The 22,095-nt window shown below is 46.9% G+C and overlaps 1 long non-coding RNA gene across 1 annotated transcript; it reads left to right on the forward strand.

Moving 5' to 3' along the window:
- Positions 1-539: 539 nt before the first annotated feature.
- On the forward strand, positions 540-20,104 carry LOC131401870 (uncharacterized). The gene is made up of 4 exons (XR_009218068.1): positions 540-740; positions 7,556-7,673; positions 19,321-19,497; positions 20,044-20,104. It is a non-coding gene; the product is annotated as an uncharacterized LOC131401870 (long non-coding RNA).
- The last annotated feature ends 1,991 nt before the right edge of the window (positions 20,105-22,095 follow it).

Genomic DNA, 22,095 nt, shown 5'->3' on the forward strand with positions numbered 1-22,095 from the left:
TAATACCCCATACTACTACTATTCCATTATTTTAGAGAAATTATCCCTTCTTGGCTTCAGTGACCTGCACCTGAGCCCCTCCTTCAATCATTAGCTGTTTATATTGCTGCTTAGAACCAGACAGTCAGATCTGTCCTTCATAACACCATTCTTAGGAGACAACTCAGTACTGCACTGTTAGTGTCCAGGTTTATACTACTCAACATCGTGTCATCATGGCTTCACGTGTATTACTCCCGTATCCAGTGAGACTAAAGGACATAGTCTAGAGTCAGAAGACCTGGGTTCTACCTATAGATCTGCTACTAACTAGCTTGATCATTTTGACCTGCCTTGGTTTGATTCCCAAAAGCAGACCTCAAGATAAGATTTCTGGGCACAATTAGTTTATTTAGGAGGTGATCCCAGGAAGTGGTTGAGAAAGAGGGGATGAGAGACAGGGAAGGGAGGAAGCACATATAAGGCATCTTGAGCAGCAGGTTACCACTGTGTGCAACTGTGGCTCAATTCAACGGGGACCTCGAAGGGCCGATGTAGACTAGAACAGAATTGAGGGATGAGAAGGTAGGGTTTTTATTATCTACGTAGTCCCATCACTCATTAGTGGAGAGTTGCTCCTGGAGTCTTAACTCCCTAGTGGTTTTCATCTTCCATGCTCTCTTCCCAGTGCACCCTAGGACCACAGAACACCCTCAGGCAGAGAGAAGCAGGCTGCCCTTGGCTGAACAGAAACCGTGAAGGTAACTTCCAGGGTTGGACCAAGGAGAAATGGACTCTGACAGAATCTGCTATCTTTAGAAACAGCATATACGTTAGCTAAGAACATAGACTTTGGCTCCTTAATTGAGTACTCCATGATAGTTCAACAAATAAGGCCTTTTTGAGCACTTACTCTGGGCCTAAAGGGTGTTTAGCATTTGGGGGCACAAAAGAAGTTTCCATAAGGAGCTTAGAATATAAGGCAAAGGGCAGTGACATGTACTGAGTGTTTGCCCTGGGTAGGCCTTTAAAATACCCGATCCCGTCAGTCCTGATATAGTGTGGCAAGGTAAGCATTATGATCGTGAGGCTCTGAGAGCTTGATTCTCTTGTTCAAGGTCCCACAGCAGATGGAGAAATAGAAACCAATTCATGGTCCTCTAGATAACAAATGTCCTCTCAGCTGGCTAAAGGGGAGCAGGGAGACCAGGCTGTGTCTGACCTCTGGTTTCTATCGCCTTGCTAAGAACTAATAAGTGAGCTTATTAAGGTTGTAGGATAAAAGATCAATATAAAAAATTGATTGTATTTCTCTATACCAGCAACAAACAATAGGAAATCAAAGTTTTAAAAATTCTGTTTATAATAGCATTAAAAAATATAAAATACTTAGGGATAAATCTGACAGAAGATGTGAAAGTTCTGTACACTGAAAACTGTGAATTTGCTGAAGGAAACTAAAGATCTAAATAAATGGAGAGAAATATGGCTCAGGAACTCAACATTGTTAAGATGTCGGTTCTCCCAGACGGATCTATAGATTCAATGGAATCCCAATCAGAATCCAAGCAGGCTTTTTTGTAGAAATTGGCAAGCTAATTCTAAAATTCATATGGAAATGCAAAGGACCTAGAATAGATAAAACAACTCTAAAAAAACAAGACAGTTGGAGAAGACTGACTTCAAGATTTATTACAGTGCTATGGTAATCTACTACCTTGCTCAAAAGGAAACTGTTCAACTGCCCCTGCATGATTTGGGTTGAACAACTAGGTGGACGCACTCAGAAACTGGAAGATGGATGAGATTGGCATGAGCAACACTGAGCCTAAGTCTTGGGCCAGTTTGTTGCCTTGTGACATTAGCAACTCCAATATGTTCATGAAAATGACTTTTTTACTTGCTGATTACACAGTTGTCTCCCCTTAGCTGTGGGGGACATGTTCTAAGATCCCCATTGGATGCCTGAAACCATGGATAGTACCAAACCCTATATATATATTATGTTTTTTCCTATACATACATACCTATAATAAAGCTTAATTTATAAATTAGGCACAGAAAGAGATTAATGATAACTAATAATAAAATAGAAAAATTATAACAATATATTGTAATAAAAGTTACCGTAGATCTTAGCAACCTCAGCATATGACTTTTTTTCTTTCCTTACTAAGTTGAGAACTCTCACCTTTTCACTTAAAGGAAGCACTTGACAGCTTCTTTTTGGCATATTCAAATTGCCAGCATCACTAGTCTTGCGCTTTGGGGCCATTAGTAAGTAAAATAAGGGTTGCGTGAACACAAGCACTGCAGTACTGCAACAGTCGATCTGATAACCCTGAGAGCTAACAAATGACTAACTGGTGGGTAGCATATATGGTATGGATACTCTGGACAAGAGGATGAGTCACGTCCAGAGCAGGACAGAGCAGGACAACATGAGGCTTCATCACGCTACTCAGTATGGTGGGAAATTTAAAATTTATGAATTGTTTATTTCTGGAATCTTCCATTTAATATTTTCAGACTGAGGTTGACTGAGGGTAACTGAAACCATGGATAAGGAGGAACTACTGTAGAGTACTTGCTGATTTTCTGGCTTTTATTGTTGCAAGATTGGGAACAACAGTCTTTCCAGCTCCCTACATCACTGAGCAGGAACTGTAAATCAATGGAATGAATTTTAAGTAAAAAGTAGAGGAGATGAAATAATTCAGTGGTCTAGAACTGACGATATGAAATGAAGAAAGAGCCTCAACCCAACTGGATATTGAAAGGTGTATAGAGAAACTAAGATATCCTAGAGCGTGAAGGCAAAGTTCTCTATCATGTCTCCATTTTCAACACCCCGTGAGATTCCTTCTCCAACATTCTCTAAATCGCTTACCTTTCTTAAGCTTCCTTGACTATTTCAAAGCTGAATTTCTCTTTATGAGTATATTTCCAATGGACATGTTGGAAATTATGACATCATTATCTTCGGGTAATAAAAGGACAAAAAGAGGGGCCTGCTGGGTGGTAGCAGTTAAGTTCACGCATTCAGCTTCAGCAGCCTGGGGTTTGCCGGTTCAGATCCTGGGCACGGGCCTACTCACCACTCATCAAGCCGTGCTGAGACAGGTCCCACATAGAAGAGCTACAACTCTACAACTATGATATACAACTATGTACTGGGGCTTTAGGGAGAAAAAAAAAGAAAGAAAGAAAAAGAGGAAGATTGGCAACAGATGTTAGTGCAGGGCCAATCTTCCTCAAAAAAAAAAAAGACAAAAAGAGAAAATATTATCTGCTATGGGCGTGAAACAGAAATACAAGATTACCCATGACCTCTCAAATCTCAGAGAATGCACCTGGGCATTCCAAGAGTAGGAGAATAATTGGACATCATGTCATTTCCAATAAGATAGTCAACTACATCTCCAGAATATTTTGGCTACGTCATTGAAGAAAATGATTACCTCTTGTTCTGTGGAAAGCCTGTAGACAAGGTCAGCGTCATTGTGTTTTATAAAAGCGTCAGATAAAATCTCCCTCATAATAAAACCACAGAAATATTTTAAGGTTTATTTAAGCAACCTTATAGAGAAAGCAGATATAAAGCCTCTTTCACCTTAACCTACCAACTATTTAATTAACTCTATAACCTCTCCAAGTCCTCCAATTTTTATAGTTTAGTAATTGGTCCATATTATCTTATTTCATTTTTTATTAATTATTTCATATTTTGCTTGTTTCAGTATTAGTAAAACATGTATTATCAATTTAATGACAGCAAAATATTCCATTTCATTAATGAGTCTTGGGATTCTGAGAACAAGAAAGTTGAAAAAGACCTAAAAGGTAAATCTAGAAAAGATATTCACTGTAGAGATGATGAACCTGAGGCCCTGAAAAGCAGGATATATCAATGTTGTATTCTGTTCTGGTTATCTGTTGTTGCACAATAAATGATTTTTATTACCTTTTGTCGTTCTATGGGTTGACTGGGCACGGCTGGGTGGTTCTTGCTTTGGGTCTGTATCAGTCAGGGTTCTCCCGAGAAATAGAACTACATATAGACACAAATATATTATATATATATGGGTTTTTTTCTTTCCATCTTTCTTTTTTTAAAAAAATTGGCTGGAAACTTCAGCAGGAGTTGATGCAGCAATCTTGAGGCAGAATTTCTTCTTCTCCAGGAAACCTCAGTTTTTGCTCTTAAAGGCCTTCATTGATTGGATGAGGCCCACCCACTTCATTGAGGATAATCTCCTTACTTCAAGTCAACTGACTTTAGATGTTACCTACATCTACAAAATACTTTCCCAGCAACATCTAGATTAGTGTTCGATTAAATAACTGAGTACTATAGCCTAGCCAAGCTGACACATAAAACTAACCATGACGGGGTCTCTTATATTGTTACAGTCAGATGTCTTCGGAAGGCTCAATTAGGCTGGATGTCCAAGATGGCTTACTTCCGTGGCTGGTGGTTGATGCTGGCCATTGGCTTTGGAGTTCAGCTGGGGCTGTTGGCCAGCATGCCCACCTGATCCCTCTCTGCTGGTTGGCAGTTCTCTCAGCAGGTGGTTGGGTTCTGAGAGGGAGCCAGCATGCCAAGGAACAGGAAATGGAGGCTGCTAGGCCAGTTAGAGCCTATGCCTGGAGCCAGTACAGTGTCACTTCCACTGTGTTCTATTAGTCAAAGCAGTCATTGGCTCACTCAGATTCAAGAGAGTGGAGAAATAGAGTCCACCTCTTGATTGGAGAGTGGCAAGCCACACTGTAGAACGTATGGGCTGGGAAATTTAGTTGTGGACATTTTTTGAAAATATAATGGTTCTCGCTACTTCCATGCTCACTGGCTCACCATCCAACTGCCAGCACCTGCAACTCTGCCTCAGGGCTTTCACTGATGGCCAGAGTCTGCTGCCTCTTTTTTTTTTTTTTTAATTTTTATTTATTTATTTATTTTATTTTTTTCCCCCAAAGCCCCAGTAGATAGTTGTATGTCATAGCTGCACATCCTTCTAGTTGCTGTATGTGGGACGTGGCCTCAGCGTGGCCAGACAAGCAGTGCGTGGGTGCGCACCCGGGATCTGAACCCGGGCCGCCAGCAGCAGCGTGTGCGCACTCAACCACTAAGCCACGGGCCGGCCCTCTGCTGCCTCTTGTGGGACAGGTCTCCAGCCACGGGAAATTAACAGCCAAGCAATGACTGACAAGAGTTGGGTACTACAATTCCCTTGCCTCTCAGAGCTCCTCTGGCAGGATTAAGTTGCAGCTGCAAACAATGGTAACTTGCCTGATAACTCAGTTTATTGCTCTTCCCTTCCTTGTTTCTCTTCCCTGCTCCCTCTATGTTGCTTCTTGAGAGCAACCGCTGAAAAATTTACTTGCCCTTGAATCTTTGTCTCAATGTCAGCTTCTGGGGGAACCCAACTCAAGTTACAGAGTAACTGGTCCGTGGTCAGAGCTAAAACTAGGGTCTGAGCTGAGCCCCAGTCAAGAGTACTTTCCATATTTGTTACACTCTGAAAGAGGTTCAGAATATTCTAGCAGAATATTCTAGCACTTAGCTTTACTGAGTGATGGAGGGAGGGCTTTCAAAAGAGAAAAATTCAAAGTGTGTGTGTTAGCTATCTTAAACAGATGTTTGGAAAGAGCACTGGACTGGGAGTCAGAAAATGTGGGTTCTCACTTTTGCTCTGTCGTGAACAAGTTGTGTAACTTCCCCAAGCAGAGCGAGAGAGGTTAAAATCTCCTGGAATCAGACCTCTGGTGTTCCCATGAGAGTCAAATGCATGATGTCTGCAAAAGCAGTATCATGATGAAAAATAGCAAATGAACGGAAGGAATTAATTTTTCTCATTTTTGGTGGCTCCATTCAACAAAACATTGTGTGTTTAATTTTTTTCACAAGCATCTCATGTGGTCTTGATCCTCATTCTACATTTGAGAAGTAGACAACTGCCCAGTTCACCAATTCATGCTGTCTGGATAGAGCAGGTTATGTCGAAAGTATCCAGTTTTTGTGTGTGTGTGTGTGTGTGTGCGCGCGCGCGTGTGAGGATGATCAGCCCTGAGCTAACATCCGTGCTAATCCTCCTCATTTTGCTGAGGAAGACTGGCTCTGAGCTAACATCTATTGCCAATCCTCCTCCTCCTTTTTCCCCCCAAAGCCCCAGCAGATAGTTGTATGCCATAGTTGCACATCCTTCTAGTTGCTGTATGTGGGGCGCCGCCTCAGCATGGCTGGACAAGCGGTGCCTTGGTGCGCGCCCAGGATCCGAACCCCGGGCCGCCAGTAGCGGAGCGCGTGCACTTAACCACTAAGCCACGGGCCTGCCTGAAAATATCCAGTTTTAAAACAGAGTCTTCACATAGGATTTTTAGCAGGCAGTTACCAATGGCCACTTTAACTAGAAAGAGCTGCTAGGATAGAAAGTCATCTCTCAGTCTGGTCAACAAATGTCCCTGCAACTGCAGAACATACTTAGGCACAGATAAAGCTGGCCAAGATATTTTTTTTCCATTGGTTTATTTAAAAAAAAAAATTCACCTCATATTATGGCTTTTTCCCCCCTTCACTAGCTTCTGTAGGATTTATGAATTTCACCTAGCAGTGTTTGTGTATGTTGAGTTTTTGATACCTATCTCTTTGTGTGTTAGTGAGTAGGGTAGAAAAATGCAGACAACAGATAAATAGGGGAGAAAATATCTCAAGAATGGTCTTGGACACATTTAATAATATCGATCATATTCTGTGATAAAACATAAACACAGGGTCAAGATTTATGTACTTATTTGCTTACTAGATTGATCACACTTTCTAGTCAAAAAGGTAAAATGCAATTTAGCTGCATTTGAACATGTCTTGAGTTGACATTCGTTTTTATGTTATATTTTTAAAAGGGAAATAATTTGATTTAATCTACTTGCCAGCTTAACTAAATTCACAGCCATTTCCTACCAGAACAGGAACTGGCCTTCTCTTGCTACACACTAGCCTTGGCTTATGATAAAGAGGGAAAGGACTTAATCTGGGAGTTACATTTCTTCCAGATACTAATTTCATACTGGATATTTACAAAAAATACAGTTGGTTAACAGATTCCTATCTACACCACCCCCACCAGAGGGGAGATATTCTTTCTTTTGTTCATTGTTCTGCTGGTGAGTTAGATCCTAAATGCTGAGAACTAATTACTCTCCTTGTGCCACTAAGACAACTCTTTACAGCACTTCACTTGCTTCTTCCATTGTATGGAATCAAATCATATGAATTTTCATTTAATTTGTTTATTCATTTGAAAAATCCATCTAATAGAAATAGGAAAAGGAAAAAAACTAGAAAATAAAACCAGTTTCTAACGACTTTAAAGTGAAACACACGTATTATTTTAAAAAAGAAAACCTCAAATTAAGGATTTAATTGAAAAAAAAATCCTTTATTTTCCTTTCTTCGTATCTATAGTATGGAAAAGACCACACAGCCCATTTGAGTTGGGGGAAAAGTTGTCCTTTGAAATGACTTCAGTGATATGATTTCATCTGTATTTCAAACGCATTAATTTCACACCGTCCGCAGTAGGTAATGAAGATGCACAAGTTCGGGTCAAATTCGCCCTCCGGAAAAACTGCAAATTAAGATGCTGTTGACGGATACGCCGCAGGCTGTCTTAAGCGTCGTGATCAAAATCCAAATAGTAAGGAGAGGGTCCCGGGAGGGATGCGTTTGGGATTTTGACAAACCCTCGACCAAACTCAGACGCCCAGCCTGCACTTTGGCGAATCTTTTTCCCAGGCAAGAGACCCCCTCAGCCCGCTCGGGGCTCGCAGTGTTTCCCAAGAGTGGTTCGACACCCTCTTCAACCCCCAAACCAGACACACCCCGACCCCGCCAACGGGTCTGGGCTGTCAAAACACGCGGCGGCTCGTTCAGTCCCAATAACTCGCGTGATGATTAATGAGCGGCCTGATTTAACGTCTCGTGTGATTAAATTATAGGGCGTGGGGGAGGGAGCTCTGCGCTCCCTCGCCGAGGGCCGACCGCGCGCGCTGCGGGTCTGGGCTGCGGGCTCCTCCTCCGCGCGGCGCCCGGCCAGGCTCCGCGGGCGGCCGCTCCGCGCCCCCAGGGTCAGTGGGTCCCGGAAGGGCAGGGCGGCGGGGGTGGGGGTTGGAGGAAAGCGTGGCTTGGAGAGCAGAGCGGGGAGGTATGGGCACCGGGCAGCTTGGGTCTGAGCCGAAGAGCTGGGCGAGGCCGGCTCCTCCCCCTGCAAAGGGGTGTAGGGCCCGGGAAACAGCCCCGGGCGAAGGAAGAGCTCTCCCTTGAATCCTCTGTCTCTGCGCCACAGGGGCTTAGAGAGTTCCAGGGACCCGAGACCCCTGGGAGGAGGGGAGCCCTGGCCCCGCTGGGTCTCCTCCCAGCCCCCAACCCCTCGCGCCTGCACTTGGAGAGGGTTTCCCTGCAGGCGGGGATGTGGCGGCCGGGTCGAGCCACCCCAAGCCCCTTCTCTTCCCCAGCCCACGGACCCCAGCCCTGTCCCGTGTCCGGGGGGGGGGGGGGTCCATGCCAACCCAGGGGCAGGCACGCCCGGCGGGGGGGAGGGAGTATGAAGCCTCGCAAGAGCCTGGAGCCTCGGGACGGCGGAGAGACGCTAACGACACTCGAGGCGCAGAGTCTCCGGGGTGCCCAGCTTGATTGATGGGGGAGGAGGCGCGGGGAGCCGATCTAAGCCCCTTTGGGGTTACTAGGGGGACTCCTTGCTGTCACTCTCTTTTCCTTAAGGGGCCGAGGACAGGCTCCAGCGTGTCCACCCCTTCCTCTGGGAGAGGTGTGAGTGCGGGTTTGGAGGTGGCGCCCCGCACTGGTCCTCGTGGGTAAAGGGGCCGGCTGCCCTCACACTGTACCCCGCCGCCTTGGCGCAGTTCTGTCCCAAAGAGGCAGGTGGATGCTTTTGCTGCAACGCAGAGCTCCCGGTCTGCGCGGGGGGCGGCAGCCTCGGAGGGGTCCCTGAGAGGCCACTCGCGGGCCAGAGGGAGGGTCACCTCTTACTTCATGATCGCATCGAAGGGCTTAACTTTCAGCAAGGAGAGGCGAGGATGTCCCCGGAAGACCCTAGGAAACTGCAGCCCGGGCTGTTCAGATGCAGAGCGGGAGGGTGACAATGAGAGGGCCACACCCGGGCTCCGGAGGCCCGGTGTCCAGCGGTGCCCCGGGCCTGGCAGGAGAACAGCTGCTCAGCCGAGCAATGACATCCTGGGGGGGACGCCGCGAACTGAACCCAGGCTACCCGCTTTCCTTAAGCTAGAGAGGTCCGAGAGAGCTCCAGGAACGGCGTGCCTGGTGTCCGGTGCCTGGGCTCCAGGTGCGGTGGCTGAACCTCCCTCTGAGAAAGGGATAGAAGATCCTAGGCCGGGTTCCTCGGATATGCGGGAATTACCATTTCTTCCTCGGCTTCTCTAGATATTGGGAAGTAGCGCCAAGGAAGGGGGAAAGATCATGAACAACCAAATGGACTTGTAAACAGAGATCACAGTATGGGAAAAAATACATATATAATCTCAAAATATCCAAAGAGAATATAAAAATAAACTTGCCAAGCCAGAGCAGAAACAAGCTACTAATTCGTTCTTGGAGGATCAGCCTGAAATGCTGCAAGTTAGCGGAAGGTGTAGGCTGTGCCTACAATTCCAGGATATTCGGAACATACAAAATCCCCCTTAGGAAAAAAGTTTGAAGGGCAGGGGTGGTGGGGATGGAGGAAATGCTCAGAGCCTTGTCTTGTCCTTGGTCTGGGTGTGGTCCTGGAGGTGACTTTCTCCGGAATGGCCGAACCCGCTTCTGTCCAGGCCGGAAGGCTAGTGTGAAGAGGAGGTCACTCCCCTCAAGGTGCCTGAGTAATAAGTAAAAAGGGTTTATGGGCAAGGCTGTTGCCTGCGACCATCTCTGCAACCGGGAATAATTCTGCAGACAGGTAGCCCCAGATATCAGTAGTGTGCGCGCTGGCGCTCGAACCGCGGGTACCGACACGCCCCGAGGCCAGACGCGCAGGTCGCGGCCTGCCACTTTTGTCCCTGTTCTTAAGCTCATTTCTTAAATTTGCTCCTCGTCGGTGCTTCTCTCAGACACAAGCTGAACTCCTATATCTGGTTTCCACCCAAAACAGTGGCTGGGCCCACGGAGGACAATTTAAAAGCTCAGGGCCAACTTTTTCCTCCAAAAGGTGCCACATGCCGCGTAACTAATAGGCGCCTCGTGGATACAATATCTTTCCCAGAAATTGAATTTGGGTTCCAGAAACAGGACTGGAAAGATCCTAGACAGAAGTGTGTCCTTGGACAGAAGGACTTGGCATTCTCAATATTAACATGGGGGCAAGAGGGGAGCCCAGGTAGGTTTTATTTTCCAGATTATCGTCGATCTGTTGTCTGACTGAACGACGCCAGGATACAGTGAGGGTGATGGCAGTCTCCAATCTCTAACGATTCCCAACGTTTCGAAAGGAGAGTTAGTTTTATTCTCTTATGCACAAGATCACTCATGTCTAATGATGTCAGACACTTGCAAAATGACGTCAAATTGGTGGCGCTTTGGGTGGCATTGTTCATTCGACTTGCCAAGACGCGAGCGGGGCTGCCTTTTCCTGCCTCCAGAGCGCGAGTTCGCGCACTGATCTCACCCCTCGCTCTCAGCCCTGCTGCCGCGCATCATTTAGGCCAAGATCGGGTATAATAGAAAACACCATCAGCAGACAATTACCCTTTCAGAGGATTCACGTCTCCTCACAGACACTGTTATTTGAGAAATAGGATCATTTGATTTCATGTTGCACTAAATAACACCCAGCCGGTTCAAATTGCCAGCTTCTTAAAAACCGCCCATTGGAATAAATTGCAGCAGCCTCTTGCTTTTCAGGGCAATATGTTGGGCACTGGGCAGAACCTGTAAAAATAACTACAAAGCCAGCCCTGAGCCGTCGCTATTGGTGGGAAGGGCTCTGCCACCCCGCAGGCAAAGGCATTCAGCTACCCGGTTTCCTGCCACCGCCCCCTTCGCTCGCCAATTTAGAGATGACTCAACCACTGGGCTTGGGAATTAAAATGCACAGCCCCAGCCACCGGGAGAAAGCGCTTCCGGCCACACGGCGCGTTAGTGTCCCACGGAGAAAGATGGGCGGGTGTGCAAGGCGCAGATTTCCGTGTGTCCCGCCGCGCTGCCTGCGGGGCTTGCGCGTTTGGAGACTGCCGCGGGTCTGGGGCTCTGCGGCCGGCGTGTGCGCTCTCCAAGTTGGCGGGTCTTGGGTTCCCAGCTAGAGCGTTCCGCTGCTGCCGCGCCCTGCTTACCGGTGCGCCCTGCAGGCCTGCGGCTGCGGCGCCCCTCTCTGACCTCTGCACGGGCGCCTAGCCCGGGCCGTGGCTCGCGGAGTCTGACTGGGGACAGGAAGAGGAGGGAGCCTCATTGCGGCTTCAGCGCGGAGTCCAGAGGGAGAGGGCGAAGGAGAAAGGGAGGAGAGGGGCGAACTCCTGTTCGCTGCACACTCGCCACCAGAGAGGTTTCAGAAAGTATTAACCTTTTTGAAGTCGGCCACGAGCAGCGGTTTGTTAATTGACACCCTGTTCAACTGGGTGGCAATTGTTCAGCTCGATGGGGACGATCCACTCCCCCCCCCCTTTGATATAAAAGAAGATTTGACTCCTTGGTGCTTGGTTCATTTGTGCCAAGGAGCAGGGTAACTGAAGACGAGCGGGGCCTTGGCGAACCTGTCTGTTGAAGTCTTTATTACATTTGTGTTAACGTACTTCACGAAGGCCGAATTAGATTCTCTCCCCCAGGTAAATTGAGGTCCGCCTACCGGAGACTCACCTGTGCACTCGATTCGAAGCGTGAACTGGAAGGACCCTTTTAGTGGGTCCTGAGACCCGGAGGGAGTTCATCTGAGCCTTTGGGGACAGGGTGGGAGCCTTTCCCCTTCCCCCGCACTGGGAGGAGCCAGGGAGCAGGGGGGTGTGGGGAGGCGCCCAGAGGGGAGGTTACAGGCGGGCCGAGAGTGGGCAACTAAATTTCTCTCTCTGGGGTCGGCGCAGACTTTAGCTCAGGAGCAGTGTCGGGGGTGGGGGGGTTTGCGGGGAAGGCGTGGGCCTCTGCCCAAGATGGGGTGATGGAGGCCTGAGCGTGCCTGCACCCTCCACTTGGCCTTGCCCTGCGGACCCTGAGCCACGCTGTCCCTTAGCGTTTTGCCCATTCTTCTCTCCCCCAAGTAACAGCGCCATCTACGAGGCCCGAGTATACCCAAACCAAACCCTGGGCCGGGTTGGGCGGCGGGCCTTCAGAGCGGCCCTCCGAGTCTGGGAGGAGGCCGGGAAGAGCAGCCTCGCAAGCCGCCAGCTCTGGCCCTGTGTATCCTGATCCGAGGCAGGCCGGGGTTGCCCACCCAAGCCCAGGGAGAGCCCCAGGGCCTGCTCCATCCAGGTCCCTACCCTAAGGCTCTCGCGCCCGCACCCCGAGCGGCACACTGCTCCTGCCCCGAGTGCCTCTGCGAGCCTCCAGCCCGCCCCCGCCCCCCCCCAGCTCAGGGCGCTCCCTCCCAATTCCCCAACCCCTCCCCACGGGTGCAGCCACGGAACCATTTTTTGGTCAAACGCCAAGCCCAAACACGACAAGTTTTCGAGGAGTCAGAACAGGGTGATTAAATTCGGAGGAGCCGGAACACACGTCTTGCCCGGCTTCAATCTTCTCTGTCCGCGCGAGTGGAACTGCAGACGCGCAGACGTGGAACGGCTGCACCGCGGGCATCGCGACTGACATTGGAGCCCCAGAGCTGGCAGAGGCTGGGCCGCAGGGGACTCCAGGGCCGGCGTGGGTGGGCCTCTTCCACCACACACGCCTCCCTCTCTCTTTCGGACCAGAGCCGGGCAGCGCTTCAAGTCCGACCTCCAGCACTGGGTGGGGGAGTCTTGTGTCCGCCCTGCCCCGGCCTGGGAGCCCCAGGTGAGAGCAGTGAGAACCAGCTGTCGCGGCTCCTGTGGGCTGCGGCCTCGGGCTTTGGCCGTGGCCAGCAGGTCATCCCCTTGGCTCTCTATTCCCGCCTCCACCGGGGTCACGTCTCCGCAGTGCGGCCCCGCGCTACCCTCCCTGGCCCGCTCTCCCTCCATGTTGCCGCATTTACCAGCGAGTTTTGTTCCCCCGTCGGATTCCGGGCCGAGGGGCTGTAACCGTGCTCTCCTCCGACGGACGCTAATCAAGTAATTTCCCCATCCCAGCCCCATCAAATCGCTCTTTAGCTGTTGAAGCGCGGAGTTTTGCTCGCCTTTTCACATGCTAATCACGCCCATTCAGCGGCTCTCGGTGGGGCTGTTTGTCGCGGGATAAATCTTGTTTGCCGGCTGCATGATTAATTGATATTGTTGTCTGGCTTTTGTGGGGGCCGCGAGGAGCTGAAAGGCGGCGCGTTGTGACTGCGCCGGGGGCCGCTGGCGACAGCATCGGGCTGCCGAGGTCCAGGCGAGGTCGAGCCGGGGCTGATGACATTAAGCGCCCGATTTGGTTTTCCTTATTAAAAAGATGATGAAAGACTCAGAGACCCTAGTTTACAACCCACCACCGGGGCGCAGAAACCGCACGGAGTTTAAGCCACAAGCGCAAAGCCGGGCGTTTGCTCAATTCAGAGAAAAGAGTGGGTGTCTCTTCTCCACGCGGGAGACACATCGCGTTTCGGCCCACCCGGGCTATCGGTGGGACTTGAACATGGGTGCGCAGCGTTGTGCTTTGGTTTTTCAAACAAAGAATAAAATCTTTATTTTTTTTCCGGTCGGGCGTTGTAAAGTCGGGTTAACACCCTTAAAAGATAAATGAAAGGCAGCCAGAGCTCAGATGGAGACCTTGCAGGCAGCGGGGGAGGCAAGCAGCGCAGTGGTGCGTCCAAGCCTGACCCGGGGGTGCGGAAGCGTGGAGCGCTTACAGGGAGTCGGTGGCGGCGGCGCGGCCGGGCGCTAACGCCGACCTCGCAGCATCGCTAAGGCCCACGGCCGCCTGCAGGCCAGCGTTTCATTTGCCAGCACGGGGCCCTGGTCTTGGCTGTGTTTTCCCGCTGCCCACAGGTGTGCAGTCAAACCAACAAATTCCTCCGCCCTCCGCACCCCTCCCGCCCTCTCCCCTGCGTCCTGGGGTTTTATCCTCTACGGACGTCCCCGAAAACTTGGCGATTCAATTAAATAATTCCAGTTACGTGATGCTCCTACCGCCTGCTTATTGCAAATATTTCCTTTTTTGAGTCGTTAAAAAAAAAAAAGCAAAGAGAAGAAAAGAAACTGTCGCCTTCGCTTTCTCTGCGAGCGGAGTAATTGATAGGCGCCACCGGAGGTCAGAATTTGCATAAGAATTAAGAGCAGTAAATTAATTTAATATTCCATGCACATCTCCAATTATTCCCGGAGACCTTTGTCTCGGTGGCTGCCAGAGAGGGGATTCAGCTGCTCTTCAGCCAAACAACATCTGTGCGGTTAATAATTTGATAAACACCTCATACAAATAGTTTCTGAATTATCTGGCAGCCCAGTGACTATTCAGTTTGGAAACGTTTTGGCAGGGTCTCCCGGTGTCCGAGGGCCTCAGGCGTCCGCCCAGACAAATGTCTTCTTATCTTTTAAACATCAGCAGTCGACAATGTGAAAATAAGTCATTATCATTAAGTAATAACCCTGCCCTTTAAAAAAAAAATAAAAACGCCTGGGTCATCACAGTGTCGGCAGGTCGTCTATTAAAGACCGTGAGATGAACAGACTTGCTGGAGAGGGGGACTGAGCGAAGAACAACCTGAAGGGGAGGGAAAGACGTGGGTGTTGGGGAGCGACTGGATGGGGTGGGGAGCTTTTTTTCTTTGATATCACGGATTGAAATTGAGTGACTGGACTTGTGTAATGGAAATATTTACAAGGTAAGGAAGGGTCTTGGTGATTGCTACTGGAAGGGGAACCGGGTAGGTAGGTGAGAGGGAGACCAGCTCTTTGCTGTATTGCTTCTGTCCCTTTCGCTGTTCTCCCTACACGCAGATATTATTTATTCCAAAAATGAATACATAAAAAACAAATTCTCACCAGAAAACAGGGGTGGATTATTTTGGCTGGATATAGTCCTTAAGCGACTTCTCCCCATTCCTTCTCCTGACCACACTTCCTCCTTCCTACCTTCCCCCACCAGCCAGTGCCCCCCAGCCTCCTGGCAGCTTCCCACAAAGCACAGGTATGTCAGCCTAAACCTTGGGTTGGCCCGAATTTGCAAGGAAGCACTTGCAGAAGGATGCTATCCTGTTGTCAAAACAGACTTGAATTTAGACACTTTTCCTTTGCTGTCCCTGTCTCTGCACTAAAGATTTCATGGCTCTGATTATCTTCCTTTATCTTTCCGCCACCCATAGCAGAGCCCTGTTCCTCATATAAAGTCTAGAAAGGAACCATTTGATCTTGAATGAGACTCAGATTGCTCTAATTTTTGCAACCTGTGCAATGCAGCTCTATTTACTAGAAGTCTGTGTTTACCCTGGAATTGTTCTGCCAGGACTTCACTATAGTAGGTTGTTCCACTAGGATTCTTATCTTTGTCTATACATTCCTTCATGTCTGATGTATACACCTCACCTATTCAATATTCTACTTTCTATTTCCTACGCTGCTGACAATCTAAGTACTTGAAGCCACTGTAAACTACCCCAAAGTTCTGAATAGTGTCGAAGCAGTAATATGATAGAGCCTTGTCCTTGTACTCTAATGAGCCTGGGGTAGCAGTGAGCTTTAAATACAGGCACACCCTTCAGACTTCAGGTCTAAATATACGACTTTACACTGAATGCAGTGCTTGCCTGGGCTCAATTGAAGAATTACTTTTCCAGAAAACAAGTCATTGTGTCACAAGAATAGGACAATAGCTTTTCTACCAGGTACATTCATTTCTGTTTTTAACATTTTCTTCTTGCATTTCATTATATTTTTTTCCCTTAGAACTATGGACACCGCCGGGCCTTGCAGGCTTTTATAAGCACACAAATCGTCTCTGTTCTTTATGATGGGGGGTCTCTGTCTGCATCTTTTTTATTAATTTCTGACTTTGATTCAGACTTCTCTATTCAGTGGGCTGATTTGGAAACATTTCTTTTCTTAAATGGAACATTATCAATTCTTTTGGGAACCATTCTAATTTTAAACACCAACATATTCCATTTCTTAATCTGCAGCTCTGATGTTACTCATTTTTATGCACACAACCCATCTCCTTGGGCTGTGGTTCTTTTATGCTTGATATTTATCTTCTTTACATTTGTTTGACTATTTTTCAAGGTAGTATATGGGCAGAAAATGACTATTAAGCAAGAAGGCAGGGAACTCTGATTATGTTTTTGACTATGTAAGTAAAGCCACAGAACACTGAAATTTTGAGATTTTTTTTTTACTGATGAGCCCTCTCCAGAAAAGCCGTCTGGATACCATTAAAGTTGATGAGTTTGGAAAGATTATCCTGATAAATGGTGGGCCTCTTGGTGATTAGACACATATTTTCAACATGGTCTCTTAAATGAGACTGAGGTCTGCGTTTGGAGGGAGGTTTGCTGTGCATAACAGAAAATTGTTGGGGAAAAAATCTAGAGTACCACCTTACTTTGTAGAGTTCAAATCTCTACAAAGGTGATGTTCAATAACTTAAGCAACACATACCCTGGTTATTTCCAACCTAATTATGAAAGAAATATACCTTCTATCTTGGGAAAAGTTGAAGAATGGCCAAGGGGCAGAATAATGATTTAAAAACTCAGTGCTATCTCTATCGAGGTTAAAGGATTTTATTTTTTTAATTTGAGAGAGGAAAACAGGGCAGAGCTACTAAACAAATTTTTCCAATGAAGAAATTCTTTCAATTCATTTGCTTCCATTGCTCTTCAAAAAAAAAAAGACAAGTTCTACATATATGACCAGCTTAAACCCAAATCTAGTCAAAAACTGAATTTGAAAAATATGGGTCAGCATATAAGAGATAAGCAGGATTCACTTAGATAAACCTGTCTGCTCTCATTTTCCTCTACTTCAATATTTAAATAAGCTTTGCTGGGTGCTGATGCCAGGTGAGCATCTCCATTCCTGATATGGGGTTCAAAAAAAAAAAAAAAAGAGCTTCAGCACTTATTAGCCTGTGGATAATTGCAAGCCACAGAGTAAGTCCAGATTCTTCAACGATGACTGTAAAATGTCTCTGATCATCATGGATGTCAGCCAGTCTGATGGTTCTTGTCTCTCCCTCCCCTGGCCAGGAGTTGTGATTAGTACTGACAGATCGAGCTTCACCTGACTCCAGGGGCACCCTTCACATTGCTGTTATTGTAGATTTGTATGGTTTTTAAGACACTGTTCTGGTGTATGGCAGTAAAGTTCCTTGAGGAGGAGGGCCATTATTATGTTTTAAAAAATACTCACCAAGGGGCAACATGGGCTACAAGTGAGGCTGGTTGGCTCTGCTTAAAGGGGAAGATCATGGGCAGTAGTGACTATGCCATTTGCTTTGGCCAGAAAGTCCAATCTAGCACCCTCGTGTAGACTGAACTTGAGAGAGTTTCCAAGGGCTTATTCTGCTTTGCTGGCTCTCTTATAAGGGGAGATGAATCCTGCAGACTATCAGATGCTTTTTTTTTTTTTTTTGGTGAGGAAGATTAGCCTTGAGCTAACATCTGTTGCCAATCCTCCCCTTTTTTTGCTGAGGAAGATTGGCCTTGAGCTAACATCTCTGCCCATCTTCCTCCATTTTATATGTGGGACGCCTGCCAAAGCATGGCTCAATAAGTGGTGCCTAGGTCTGTACCCGGGATCCGGGCCTGTGAATCCCTGGCTGCTGAAGCGGAGCACATGAACTTAACAACTCTGCCACCGGGCTGGCCCCAGAATATCAGACTCTTAAGCGTGACATTTGAGACTTGCCACAGTGGGGGTAGAAAGAAAAAAAATGGTAGGCAGAAGGCTTATAGTTCTAGTTGCCCACTAACTAGCTGCAAGCTCTTGGGCAATCACCTAATCTTCCTGTGTCAGAGACTCCTGTATGCTACTTCTCACCAATTTATTCTCTTTTTGCTGGGCACATGGCTGCCCAGCTGGACTACATTTCCCAGCCTCCCTTGCAGCTACATTTAGCCCATGTGACTAAGTTCTCACCAATGGATTGCAAGCAGAAATGGTGGGTGTAATTGTCATCTCATCCTTGCACCTTCCTGTTCTTTCTTGCTGTCTGGGAATGATGCTAATGGAGGCCACAAATTGAGGATGACAAAGCTCCTCCAATGACCTGGGTTTGCAAGATGACTTCCTGGAGCAGAGTCTACCCTCTCACCCTCTCTTAATGGGGAGAAATAAATTTCTATTGTGTTTGAAAAACTGCGTATTTTTGTTCACTTTGTTACAGCACTCACCCCAAATCTGCATCTTGGTTTTATTTTTCTTAACTGTAAAATGAGAGTATCTTAGTTTGGGTTTCCCCAAAAGCAAGCAGTTTATTGGGAGGTGATCTCAGGAAACGCCAGTAAAAGAGTGGGGTTGAGAGACAGGGAAAGGGAGGTGGCCATTAAAGTGCATTATAAAGCAAGTTACCATTGTGGGCAACTGGGATTTGATTCTACTGAGAAAACTCTGGGGAACTGTGTAGAACACCTGCCTTAGAGTAAGTCCACCTGAGCTGGAGTATTTCTACCCCAGTTCCCATTAGTCACTGGCTGAGGGTTCCTCTTCATGGGCATTATTTCCCCAGCACTTCTGGCCTGTTGCATAGGTAGAGTGGGCTGCAGGGGCCAAAAAAAGCACCCAGACAATGAGAAGCAGGTACTGGTGGTTGGATATTGAGCTGGTACGCACTGAAGTATAAGGGCAAGGGTCTCCGGACAGGACACTGACTGCATCTGCTACAGAGGGCATTGATGAATAGTCTTGAAGATCTCCTTCCCACATTAAAGTTCTCTGGGCCCAGTTTATGAATCTGTATTCTTCTAGTTGCTAATCTGAAATGTCCGCTCTAGCCAGATAGGTTTGCTTAATTTAGGGCTCCCCAAATACCATGTGCATGCGTTCTCATTTTATTTACGCCATCCTTTCACGTGGAAAGCATCTCAATGCTCGTGTACTCCCCTTTATCCCCATTGAATCAGTTATCTATTGCTGTTTAACTAACCACCCTAAAACTTAGTGGCTTAAAACAACAACGGTTCATTATTTTTCACAATTCCATGAGTCAGGAATTTGGGCAAGACTTGCTGGGTACTTCTTCTCCATGGAGTGTCAGTTGGGCTTATTCATGTAGAATGACCAAGATGGCTTCTCATCTTCCAGGGCCTCTCTTCACATGGACTCTCATCATTCAGTAGCCCAGCCTGGACTTCCCCACAACATGGCAGCTGGGGTCCAAGAGGGAAGAAGTGGAAGCTACTAGTCCTTTTAAGGCCTGTGCCACTGGAAGTCTCAAAATGTCATTCCCATCTCATTCTGTTGGTTAAAGCCAGTCACAAGGTGGGGACGGAAAATGGGCTCCTCCTCTGAAGAGAGGAGCTGCATGTGGTAAAGGAATGGAAGAACTGAGATGGCCGTATTTGGATACTATATCTTGCCTACCCGTTCTTTTCCACTTATTCAAATCTCTAAGACATACTCCTATCCTACCTCATATAAGAGGCCTTTCCTATTATGCTAGTCCTTTGGGGTCTAGCCCTGTCTGCAATCCTAGGGCACCTCTTATTATACACACTTGTTGTTTTGTCCTTAGTCATTTACTGTCTTGTGACACTTTTTGCTGCTGCTTATTGCTGACTCTTTGAGGGCAGAAAATGCAGGTTAGACTTCAGAACATTTGTACAGTGGGAGCACACAGCGGACTCTCGATGTGTGTCTGTGCAAAGACAAAGGGAGGACACAGAAGTAAGGGCTGGGTGGAGGGAGTGACCAGCATGCATATGCCTTTGGGCTGAGATCTAGATCAGTCAACCTCATTTCTAGTAGATTTAGCTAGAGTCATCAACTGCTTATTCTGAAAATCAAGTAAGTCTGAAATCCTCCCAGCCTACAGGAGGCTTAGGTGACACACACCTCTACATGCAGGAATAGCGGTGTTTGTGACTGGAATGGATCACCCGAAAGGTGCCTGGAAGAATTCCCCTTCTTAGACACCACTTCTCCATGGTGTACTGTTCCCTTGTGTCAAGCATTGCCCTCTTTGAAAATGCAAGTACTATCTTTGAAAATGCAAGTACTACCCGTTGGAGAGGGAATGGGAAGTGGAGGAGGGATGTGGAAATTTGAATCTTTGATATCTTAGTGCAAAATTAACTGATAAGAGCAGTGTTTATTTTTCTCTCATAGAAGAAACTGGGGCAGCATGAATGTGCTGGAAGATTAGAGATTACTGATGCTAAAGGAAGGAGAACTGAAGAGGAAGGATACCTGTGGACAAGTCATCTCCCTTCATGTCAGAAGGGCCAGTTGTCCAGGAGGGGACATTCTGAACAATGCATTGTCCCGGGCATTAGAAAGTGGGTAGCATTCTCATGGACAGCAGAGAAAAGTGGAAACATGAGCCAAAGGAGGATTCCAGAACTTATGAGCAGGTTTGTGTGGGTTTGCAGTCAGAGGATGGACATCCCTCCAAACTCTGGGATCTAATCTATGTTGTGACTGTGTCTTTAGTCACTAGGTTTCCACAGGGAGAGTAAGCCTGTGGGAAAACTGGCCCATGGTGTCCACAGGAAGTGGAATAAGTATCGTTGTTGTGTTTTAGTAGAACCAGCAAAGGAAGATCAGCAGACAACTGGGATGAGTCTAAGTGCTAAAGATTGACAAGACTTCCTCTGTTGCTCCTAGTGACTCGTGGGGGCACTTCTAAAGCTCCCTGAGCATGCAACTCCCATCCCGCTTTTTTATTAAATGTCCTGAATTGCCCTTTTGGATCAAAACTGTCTTTATTATATCAATCAAAAAAGGCTTGTTTCAGCCCACCTCATGGCTAAGGATATCGATGTGTAAAAGATGACGGTTTCAACACATTATCAGGACTGGCAACTTTTTGTGCACTGATGTTGACTGGCATGCAGAAAATGTGCTTTACTGGATTCTTGGAAATTTGTAATGGACGCTGGCTCTAGGAGAGGCAGAACAGAGCATAGACTCTGCCATGGGTCACATCTGTGTTTAAATTCTGCCTCTGTCACTAGCCTTGTGACCTTGAGAACATTTGAAAATTCTATTAGATGTGTCAAAAGATTTCCTCATCTGGAAAGTGGGAATAGTAATACCTAAGTCACAGGGTTGTTGTGAGTAATAAATAAGTAAATATATGCTAAGTTTCTAGAAAGTTCCATGGCACAAAGTTATATATAATAAATGACTTTTAAAACAAGGTTCTTTTTTGTTACTTACCATCTGATCATTTCACCATACTACTGTGCTTGCAGAGTATGTATGCATTTTCCATTTACCATCAGAAAAGATACATAGGCATATGTGATTCCTAAAGACAGGGAAGAAATCCAGAGGATCTAGGATCACTGGCCATCCTGTTAATTGAAGAGAACCTTTTGGCACAAATTTGGGGGATTCATAAAGAAGATGAAATTTTAGAGCCATCACAGAAACAAATTCTTTTTTATGGTTGAAATGACAGATGACCCGGTTATAAAAATTGGCAGAAGCCCCTGGATGGAACTCTTCCTTCTGCCTAGAACATTCAACCCCTAATTGCCTGTTGACTGGGCTTTCCCACTGCTTCGTTATTAAAATCTCTTACAAATGTGTAAAGAAACCCTTGTCCTTTTGGATGACCCCTAGATCTTGAGAGTCATCCTTTTCTGCATTCTCTGAATCCCAAACACATTGAGACTTGCTCCTCAGATGGGAGCCTTGGTAAACAGTCCCACTTGTTCTATCTTTATCCCTTGACCAAACTTCTCCACATGCAATCATGTCTCAAAAAAAAAAAAAAAAATTAAGAACAATCCTTCCCATCATCATCTTCTCTTCCAAAGGCTATTTGTTGGTTGATGACACCAAGAATTTGCAGTGTCCTCAAACGCTTGGTGGAGCAAACATCTTTGCATTAACTCTTTAATTGAGCTGAAG

The sequence above is a fragment of the Diceros bicornis genome, assembly GCF_020826845.1.
Source record: "Diceros bicornis minor isolate mBicDic1 chromosome 21 unlocalized genomic scaffold, mDicBic1.mat.cur SUPER_21_unloc_1, whole genome shotgun sequence".
Taxonomy (NCBI): Eukaryota; Metazoa; Chordata; class Mammalia; order Perissodactyla; family Rhinocerotidae; genus Diceros; species Diceros bicornis.